Source organism: Amblyomma americanum, chromosome 1 (genome assembly GCF_052857255.1).
Source record: "Amblyomma americanum isolate KBUSLIRL-KWMA chromosome 1, ASM5285725v1, whole genome shotgun sequence".
Lineage (NCBI taxonomy): Eukaryota > Metazoa > Arthropoda > Arachnida > Ixodida > Ixodidae > Amblyomma > Amblyomma americanum.
In genome coordinates, this window is record NC_135497.1 from 40,745,287 (window position 1) to 40,754,102 (window position 8,816).

The 8,816-nt window shown below is 46.4% G+C and overlaps 1 protein-coding gene across 1 annotated transcript in view; it reads left to right on the forward strand.

Annotated features, from left to right (window-relative positions):
• The first annotated feature begins 2 nt into the window (after nt 1-2).
• LOC144112677 (uncharacterized) overlaps nt 3-8,816 on the forward strand; it is a 48,647-nt gene continuing 39,833 nt past the window's right edge. Inside the window, exon 1 of the mRNA XM_077645496.1 lies at nt 3-135. The gene's annotated coding sequence lies outside the window, so the exon portion shown is untranslated. The remainder of the gene's footprint in view (nt 136-8,816) is intronic.

An 8,816-nucleotide genomic window follows, 5' to 3' on the forward strand; every position in this document is an offset into this window, starting at 1 on the left:
GCAGTCCTCTGCCTTGCCTGAAGTGCAAGGCAGTGGCCGCGGCATGGTGCCAGGTGGCTCCTCGGTGGGACCCATACGCAGTGCCGCCTGCCTACATTCAACTCGGGAAGCCGGCCGCCATCACGTCTGCCAAGGGTGAGTCTTTCCTTTGTGTGCACGCTAGTCGTGGAATGTGAATGCACCAGAGGGGGGTGCAAGCGCAGTGTGTCATGTAAAAGGCAAGTGGTGACTGTAGGTGGTGTGATGTTACTGTGAACTACTGCTTGATTGAGCTCCATGAAACATGAGAAAAAATTCTACTCAACTCCTCTGAATATATGAATGTGCATTGAGCTGATGCACAAATGTAGATACACCGTGCATATATCATTGAGGATGCAAGCAAGCGTAACATAGAACAAGCAACAAATTTTCTGTTTGTCATTAGCTTTGCCTTGCAACTGTTTCTAGCATAGGAGCTGAAAGAAAATGTTCTCACAGCAGTAAGGCTGACATGCAGCTGCAATCAGAATATGATTTGCAACGCAATGCTGGTGTCAAAATGGGAAAAGTGAACAAAGGTGACTGGTTTCATGAGTTAATGTATGCTGTGCCTGTCCTGCCTAATCTTGCCTGCCACTATTGCCGGCTGATATCGGCGTCTCGTCCTTTTAGCGAGTGGGCCGGGTTACATATATGCCACCTCGCAGCAAAGGGGAATAATTTTGTCTCACTATGTTGATGCTTTGCATAGCTGCTGTGATTGAGGGGCCGAATCGCGGCTAGGTCGGCTAAATTTCAATATAACTGAAATTAAAAACGTTCCTGGGCTCGGTGATGTCTGCACTCATTGGAAGAATTCCCACTACAGTTAAAACTCGATTTAACGAAGTTGAGGGGAGCTGTGAATTATTTCGTTAAGCTGTGGTCCCGCGTTCGTACCTCGTACCAGGACGAATTTTTCTTTAACCGCGAAGTTTCTGAGGAAGCTGTATAGCTTTCTTTTGTAGTCGTATGGCTGCGCATGGGTGGATGCCAGTGAGTAATGTACTCTTATTACAGATTTACTCCACCTTGGGGTTTCCCCTAAACATCTGAGCAGGTATATGTGTACATTATTAATCGAACTCTATGCTGGAAGTTTCGAATCGGAAGCACGCGTAGCGAACACGTCTATAACTGGCGCCTCCAGCGCTGGTGCGGATTTTGTGGTTTGGGACATCAGTATTTTCGCGACTGCGACATCCAAAGCTATCGTTCTGCCTTGGTGCGTCCTTCCTAGTGACACTCACTTGTCGCAGAATTCTTAGTAATTAGGAAACTGGTACCGCCGAATGGACCTTGTAGGTGTCACCACTTCGCGCACTTTTGCGTGTGCTCCCAGATACCCTTAGATCGTGTGGGGTAGCGGCCTCGGTCGCAGAGGAGATGCCCTCGACTCGGCGCGGCAAACTCAGCCGGAGACCAGCTACCAAGTGACAAGGGGTTAGTCGTTTGGTGCCGAGCTTTCGCCGGTCGCAAGCCAGAGAATGAGTCAGAGCCAAAGGTTCACAAAACAAAACAAGGTTTATACAGCAAAGAGACGATACAAAGGATTGCACTATCACTCGTACGCGCACATACAAAGTGATTCTCAAATACCATGCAACACGTGCAAAGTAACACTTGAGAGAGATAACAATTCATCAAAATCTTTGCTCCTAAAGTTCAATAACACATAGAGAGCATTACCACATAGAGCGACAAATAGTGAAAACACAATTTGATCACCGGGCACTGCGACAGTCCGACGACTTCAGGAGCACGATGGGGCTGATCCGCAGACTGGCGCACGTTGTCTCGCTGGTCCGGGCTGGGCGAGTGGTGTTCTCTCCCGGGAGTCGAGCGGGCGCGCTTTTCGGAAGCTTGAACGGCGGCTCGGGCTAACAGACGGCGGTTGCAGCCCCTCATTTATATTTATTTATTTATTTAGTAAGGAACCCACAGCGCCGTGGCATTACAGTGGGGGGAGGCAAGGTACAAAAAAAGAAGCACACATGACACCTCCGCTCGCAGGCAGAGTTACAAGCATAAAGCGCTCTCCATGTACATCTCACTTCAAAAGAACACATCACAATCGCATCACATCATTAAAGAACGAAAGAACGCATCATTTGATGTCACACTCACAACATCGCTCGGTAGTCTGTTCCATTCTTTAATGGTTTTCGGAAAAAAAGACATTTTAAACAATTCAATTTTTGCCCCGAATTCGCGGACTTTAAAAACATGGTCAACCCGGTTGGATCTATAAAAAGGCTCCTGCACATACCTTTCGCGTTCAACCTGAGCAGTTGAATAATAAACAGCATGAAATAGCTTCAGACGCAACTTCTTTCGGCGCGTGTCAAGCAATTCCCAGTTGAGTGCATCCTTCATACGCGATGCACTGTAACGAGCCCCGCGTGTGCCAGACATGAAACGAGAGGCAATGTTCTGCACCCTCTCCAACTTATTTTTATCTCTAGCAGTAGGCGGGTCCCAGACAGTGCACGCGTAGTCCAGAACCGACCTGACATAAGTCTTGAATAAAATGTCACGACATGACAGTGGGAAAGTGCTTGCATTTCGGCGAAGAAATCCCAAGTTTCTGCATGCTTTAGCAGAGATATAATCGACGTGACGGTGCCAGCTCAAATCAGGAGTAAAATAAACGCCTAGATATTTAAATTCAAATACCTGTTCTAACATTGTGTTCCTAACAACGTATGAATACACATCAGGGTTTTTCTTTCTTGTAAACTTCATATGGACAGTCTTGGACAAATTAAAATTCATATTCCATTTAACGCACCACTCTGAGATTCTGTTCAAATCTTCTTGGAACATTTCCACATCTCGTTCACTAGTGACAACACTATAAAGAACGCAGTCATCCGCAAATAACCGCATTTGAGATACTATTCCGTCACCAATGTCATTCACGTAGAGCAGGAACAATAGTGGTCCCAACACGGAGCCCTGGGGAACACCAGACACAACCTGCACTCTTTGAGACTCGGCGCCATTCATAACCACAAACTGCTGCCGTAAACATAGGTAATCTTTTACCCATGATACCACTTGAGGGCTAATATTGTAAAAAGACATTTTTTTAATTAGTAAAGAATGCGTCACGGTATCAAAGGCCTTTTTAAAGTCCAAAAACACGCAGTCCACACTAAGTCGCCTGTCCAGTGCCTCAGCCAGATCATGCGCAAATTCAGTCAGCTGCGTAGTACACGATAGGCCCCTTCAAAAACCATGCTGACGAGGATTAAACAATGAATGTGCGTCCATATGTGCTGCTATACTGGTGAACAAAATATGTTCGAGTGTCTTGCACGCAACTGAAGTTAGAGATACCGGTCTATAATTTGATACAATATTGCGAGGGCCAGATTTGTAAATTGGCACAACACTTGCAATTTTCCAGTCATCTGGAAGGCAGGATTCTTCAAGCGATTTTTCAAAAATTATCTTTAAGTAGGGTGCAACCGACTCAGCACAGTTTGTAGAATTTGTTTGGCAAGTCATCAGGACAACCAGCCTTAGCAATCTTCAGATTCTGCAGCAGAGACTGTATGTCGTTGATGCTGATCACAACATCATCCATAACACTCGCCACTGGCTGGAAACTCGGGGTATTCATATCAGCATGTTCGATTTCAGAGCTGAAAACAGAGCTGAAATATTTATTAAAGAACTCAGCTTTTTGTGCATCATCATCAACAAAGGTGTCACCAGAAACAAGAGGTGGTATAGTTACAGAGTCTTTTCCATTTCTCTTTACATGTTTCCAAAATTCCTTTGGATTTTCTTTTAATTTCGTCTCCATTGAAATGCCAAACGAATTCTTTGCAGCTGCCACAGCAACTTTCATTCTTCCGGCAATTTCCTGCAGCTTGAACCAATTCTCACGCGTCGGATTTCCTTTAAATTTAACGTAAACACGTTGCCTTTTGCGCGTAATACTGCGTAGCTCCCGAGTAAACCATGGTTTACTTTTACTCCTCCTTTTCGTTAATATCCATGCCGGAACAAAGCACTGCCTCAGTTCAAACATCTTATCCTTAAATCTAGACCATAGTTCAACCACTCCAGAGTTATCGGCATGCGTTTCAAAGATCGTTCAGTACTTATTCAACTCTTCATTTATCTCCCTTACGTTTGCTTTTTCATAGTTATATACTCGCCTATGTGCTGTACCAGCGCTCCTTACATGTTCAACTTTCATTTCACAAAGCACAGCACTGTGATCACTTATTCCAGGTAGCACCTGAGTGGAATTGACGAATTCAGGTTGATTTGTGAACAACAAATCTAGGATGTGATCCCCACGTGTCGGTTCCAGAACCGTTTGACGCAATGCATAAAGTTCAACCAAGTTGGCAGGAGCGACTCGTAAAGGACTGGAAGTGAGGTTGATGAGTCCAGTTAATGCTAGGCAGATTGAAATCACCTCCGATCACCATAAAATCTGTTTGAATTGCGTCAACTGTCCCCGCCAGCTGCGCAAACACATCAACTGATGAATCAGGCGGGCGGTAGAACGAACACACAGTTATAACTTTGTTGTTATTAAGCACCAGTTTACACCATACAGCTTCACATTCATCGGCAACATTTATTTGGTAAGAAGAAATTGTAGCATCCACAAGAATAAATACACCTCCTCCATGCAAGTGTCTGTCATTTCTATAACATTTAAAGCGATCTGGGAATAATTCATGATCTGCAATTTCATTTGCTAACCATGATTCAGTGCCGAGAATAACGGACGGCTTCACCATATCAACTAGAGCTGCAAATTCATCAACCTTGTTTTTAATGGACAGTTAATTACAAGAAAGGAAATAAGCGTTGCATTACGCCGACACCGTCACTCAACCGGTACTACCTCTTTTGTAGCACTGGCCTTATCACCTACTATCGGTACGACCTCATTTGTATTATCATCAAACAAGTACTTCTCGCCGTTTATAATAAGAGTGTCATACCTGAGGCTGATCTTGTCGCCACTTTGTTCCCGTGATTTTGCGAACTGCCATAGAAACTTTCTCTTTCTACGTACTTCCTCAGAAAAGTCCTCTGAAATACTGACATCACTTCCTTTTAATTTATAAGCCCTCTTTAAAACCTTCTGCTTGTCAGCGTATGAGGCGAAAGTCGCTTTTAAAGGACGGTTGCTACCAGACTTGAATCTGCCTAACCTGTGAGCAATTTCCAGTTTTACGGATTGAACGCCTAATTTCAAATTACATCAGTTACGCATTCTACTGAGTCCTCATTTGACTCGTTTGGTTTTGTATCCTCGACACCAAAGAAAAGCAAATTGCAACGCCTCCTCTGGTTCTCCAGATGCTCAACCTTTGCTATTACTGAACTCAACATCCGCTGCTGATCTTCAAATCGTTTTTTCCATTCACCATTTGCACAGTTCATTTCATCAAGGCTCGCTATTCTTGACTCTATCGATGCACTACGGCTGCTGAGATCATGCATGGCTCTCTTACTTTCAACTTGGGTCAGTTCTATTGCACTCAACTTGGCCTTGATCGTATCTTGGCCATCTAGGAGCATCTGCAGAGTTTCTGCGGTAGACGGACCTGGGTTAGGCTCAACATCACCACATAGAAGTAGCAGCAACAGATAAAAGGAAATACAACGCAATAACCGAAAACGACGAAGTGAGTAACCTCTCGGTTGCGAGTGAGTTCTGAGACAAGCAAATAACACATGGGGTGGAACCGGCAAAACGAAATGCGCGCGAAAACAGTGCAAGTTTGTGTTACTAACCTGCAAAAGCAACAGGAAAAACGTGAGCGGCAGTGCTTCAGCCATGCCGGTTCCACGTTCCCCTGGTTGACTGCCAGATCCCGGTATTTGTAGGCTGTCGATAAGGCAATCACTGCACCAGTGTTCATAGACCGGTACGGCACATCTGCCGAAGTCAGCGGCGACGCACGTCGAATCTTCCCTGGCAGCAGCAGACGATGTTGCGTTCCTTGATCCGTCGGCGCATATCCCAGACGAAAAGGGTGAACTCGTAGGAGATGAACACGAAACGGCGCAACCGCAACATTCCTTCAAAGCGGAGACGCCATGTGTCTGCAAAAGCAACAGGAAAAACGTGAGCGGCAGTGCTTCAGCCATGCCGGTTCCACGCCCCCGACCAGGCGCCGTCCGCGTCTGTTTGTTCTTCGCGTCAAGGCAGGCACGCACATACACGCAGCTTTAACTGCACAAGCTCCTTCTCCTTCTTGCGCCGGGCGTGTGACCCCATTGGTCGAGCGCGGAAACCACCTTCTAGAACAATCTAGGTCATTCGCGGCACGCTGAGTCATCGGTGCCGGAGCGAAGGGGGGGGGGTATCCTTTGGCGCGAAAGGTTACCCCCTTTCCGTCGACAACAAGCAAAAACTTCTCCAACATTCGAGAAGAATCGACGCCGCGCGCGTGTCTATGTTTACTTTGGCGCCCCAACGGCGAGCTGAGTGAAAAGCACCGTGTGCTCCCGGGGGTTCTTCCCCGCTGTTTTTTTGTTTTACTTTACCGCGCGCGGGCGTGATTGCTTAGGCGCAGCGCCGGTTTGTTTCGAGCATGCGCCGAATTTTGTGACAGTAGGCAACGTGGTAAAAAATTAGGGGGACACTTAAGCTATGACTTAAGGGTGTGACGCCAAAGCGTTAATGCTTATTTGCTCCAGTCTTTCGTAATTAAGTCCTCTTTCTAATCACACATACTCATTAGCATACTTAAAGCACACCAGAACACGTGAAACACAAGGAGACAGTCGAAGTCTTTTCTTAACCAAGTAGAACGAAAGTGCCTCTTTGGCCTAGGGATAGCATATCTGACTTGCAACCCATGGGTCATGGCTCTGATTTCCAGTATATTCTAGAAGTTTATTTAAAGCATAATTAATTTACATTCTTACGTGTTATGATGACATTTCATGCGTGCTAAGACCTCAAAGTCAAATATAAATAGGGTTTTTGGTCGTTTTCATTCCAGAGGTGAACGTGTGACGTTCAGTATTCTGTGGACCAATTCTTAATTAGTGCGAAAACGCACGCGGCTTTTCTTCTAAACGTCTGCTCTGCACTGTCGCGTTATCTCTGATTTCCTTTCTTTCTACTTTTGTCTCAGTGCCATTCAAAGTAACTTCATGGTGTACAAACAGCTAGCCATTTGGCAAGTATAGCATAAAATGATGTGCTTATGAAGAGAAGGATATGAAGGATAGCTAACAACAGGCAGTCTCTCCGCCTTAAAGACAGAAATGCGTTCATATTCAGTTTAGAAAGAAAGGAGCGTAACTCTCCGTCCAAAGTCACTTGAAGAGAGAACTCACCTTTTGGGGCTGACTTAGCATCATCATGTTTGACTGGATGGGGTGCGAGAGGCGCTAATCTCAGCTTCGTGGTGTACGGTGATGGAAGGCAGCCTGCGTTTACGTTGCCTGGCGTGTTTGCATACTGCAAGGCTCTTGAATATATCGCACCAGTGGGGTTGGCCTATTAGTTAGCGACTCTCGAATTCTCAAAATCGGCTGGTTGATCCAAGTTGTCGGAATGCTCCACGAGAGCACAGAGAAAGAAATTCTGCATTAGTGCATGTTGGCAGAGGCTTGAAGCTCCCGAGGTTTTAAAATTATGTGTGACAAACCTGCATTTCCTGCTCTTGTAACAGGCGCCCGGCATTTCACTGCTGCCTTTGACATAAGGAACAGTGATGCGGCTTGGTTTGGAGGCCTGTATAGTTTGCTCTCTTTTCAGCTTGCAGTTAAGGCGTCAGACACCCGTAGTCATAAGTTCATGTGGTCATTGCGGCAGAGATCATCCAAGATGCTTTTTTCTCTAGCTTTGGTTCCACTTCTGAGCAGCAATTTTTTAGCTTTCGTCAGCGGGATGAGGCCATGGTTTCTTTGCATGTTGTCGAATATTTTGATCGCAATTTTAGAAATCACCCAGAATAAGTGGGTTTGCTTTAAGCGGAGAATGCCAATTATGGTCCTGTTCACTGCAATTGCCTGTCAAGAAAACAATCTGTTGCTTGCCCCATATCACAGGGTGAACTTTGTGTCTGGTTTGTATAAGTTGTGGAGTTGACTTGGGGAGATGTATACGTTGTCCCCACTCAGTCACGGCTAACACGGTTCAAAGCCGCCCGGACCCCACCCCGTGATCGCGTACGCTACCGAGCGCACACCAACCACGGCGGGCCTTGCTCTGAGGGAACAAAGGAACGACACATTGGCTGACACAAACAGGCATTTATTGCTACAGCAACAATAATGCCAGCTAGCAACAAGATATACTAATGAATAGAGATCGTCCTACTCACCAGCAAGGTTCCGAGCAAATGTTTGCCTGCGCTAGGGCAAGGGGTACTCCGTACCCCTGAATGGGAGGAGTACGGGAGCCAGTCTCCCCGCCGCTTCCTCGCCCCACCGGGGAAGAGCGGAGCCGCGAGCAACACGTCCGCTCGCGCTAACGATCCCAGCCGAAGAGCCCCATGCCCCCTCTCCCGCGCGCGGGCTTCAAGCAGTCTCACGCGCAGCGACGCTGGCGCTCTCCTTTGCCAGTTAATGTAACTGACAAGGGAATGTGTTCCTCCTCGAGGTGAGGCTGCTGCTGAACGGTGGCTCGTGGGAAAGCAAACACAGGGGGCTGCAGGGCAGGTCCCCACAAAGTATACAAGAAGGTTTTCTCCTGCAGACTTCTTTAGGATGGCAAGACAGTCATACACGGTATAACATGGGTCGATTCATCAAAAACTTGGGGCTTGTTACTAGATCTTCTTGTCGCATAGGCA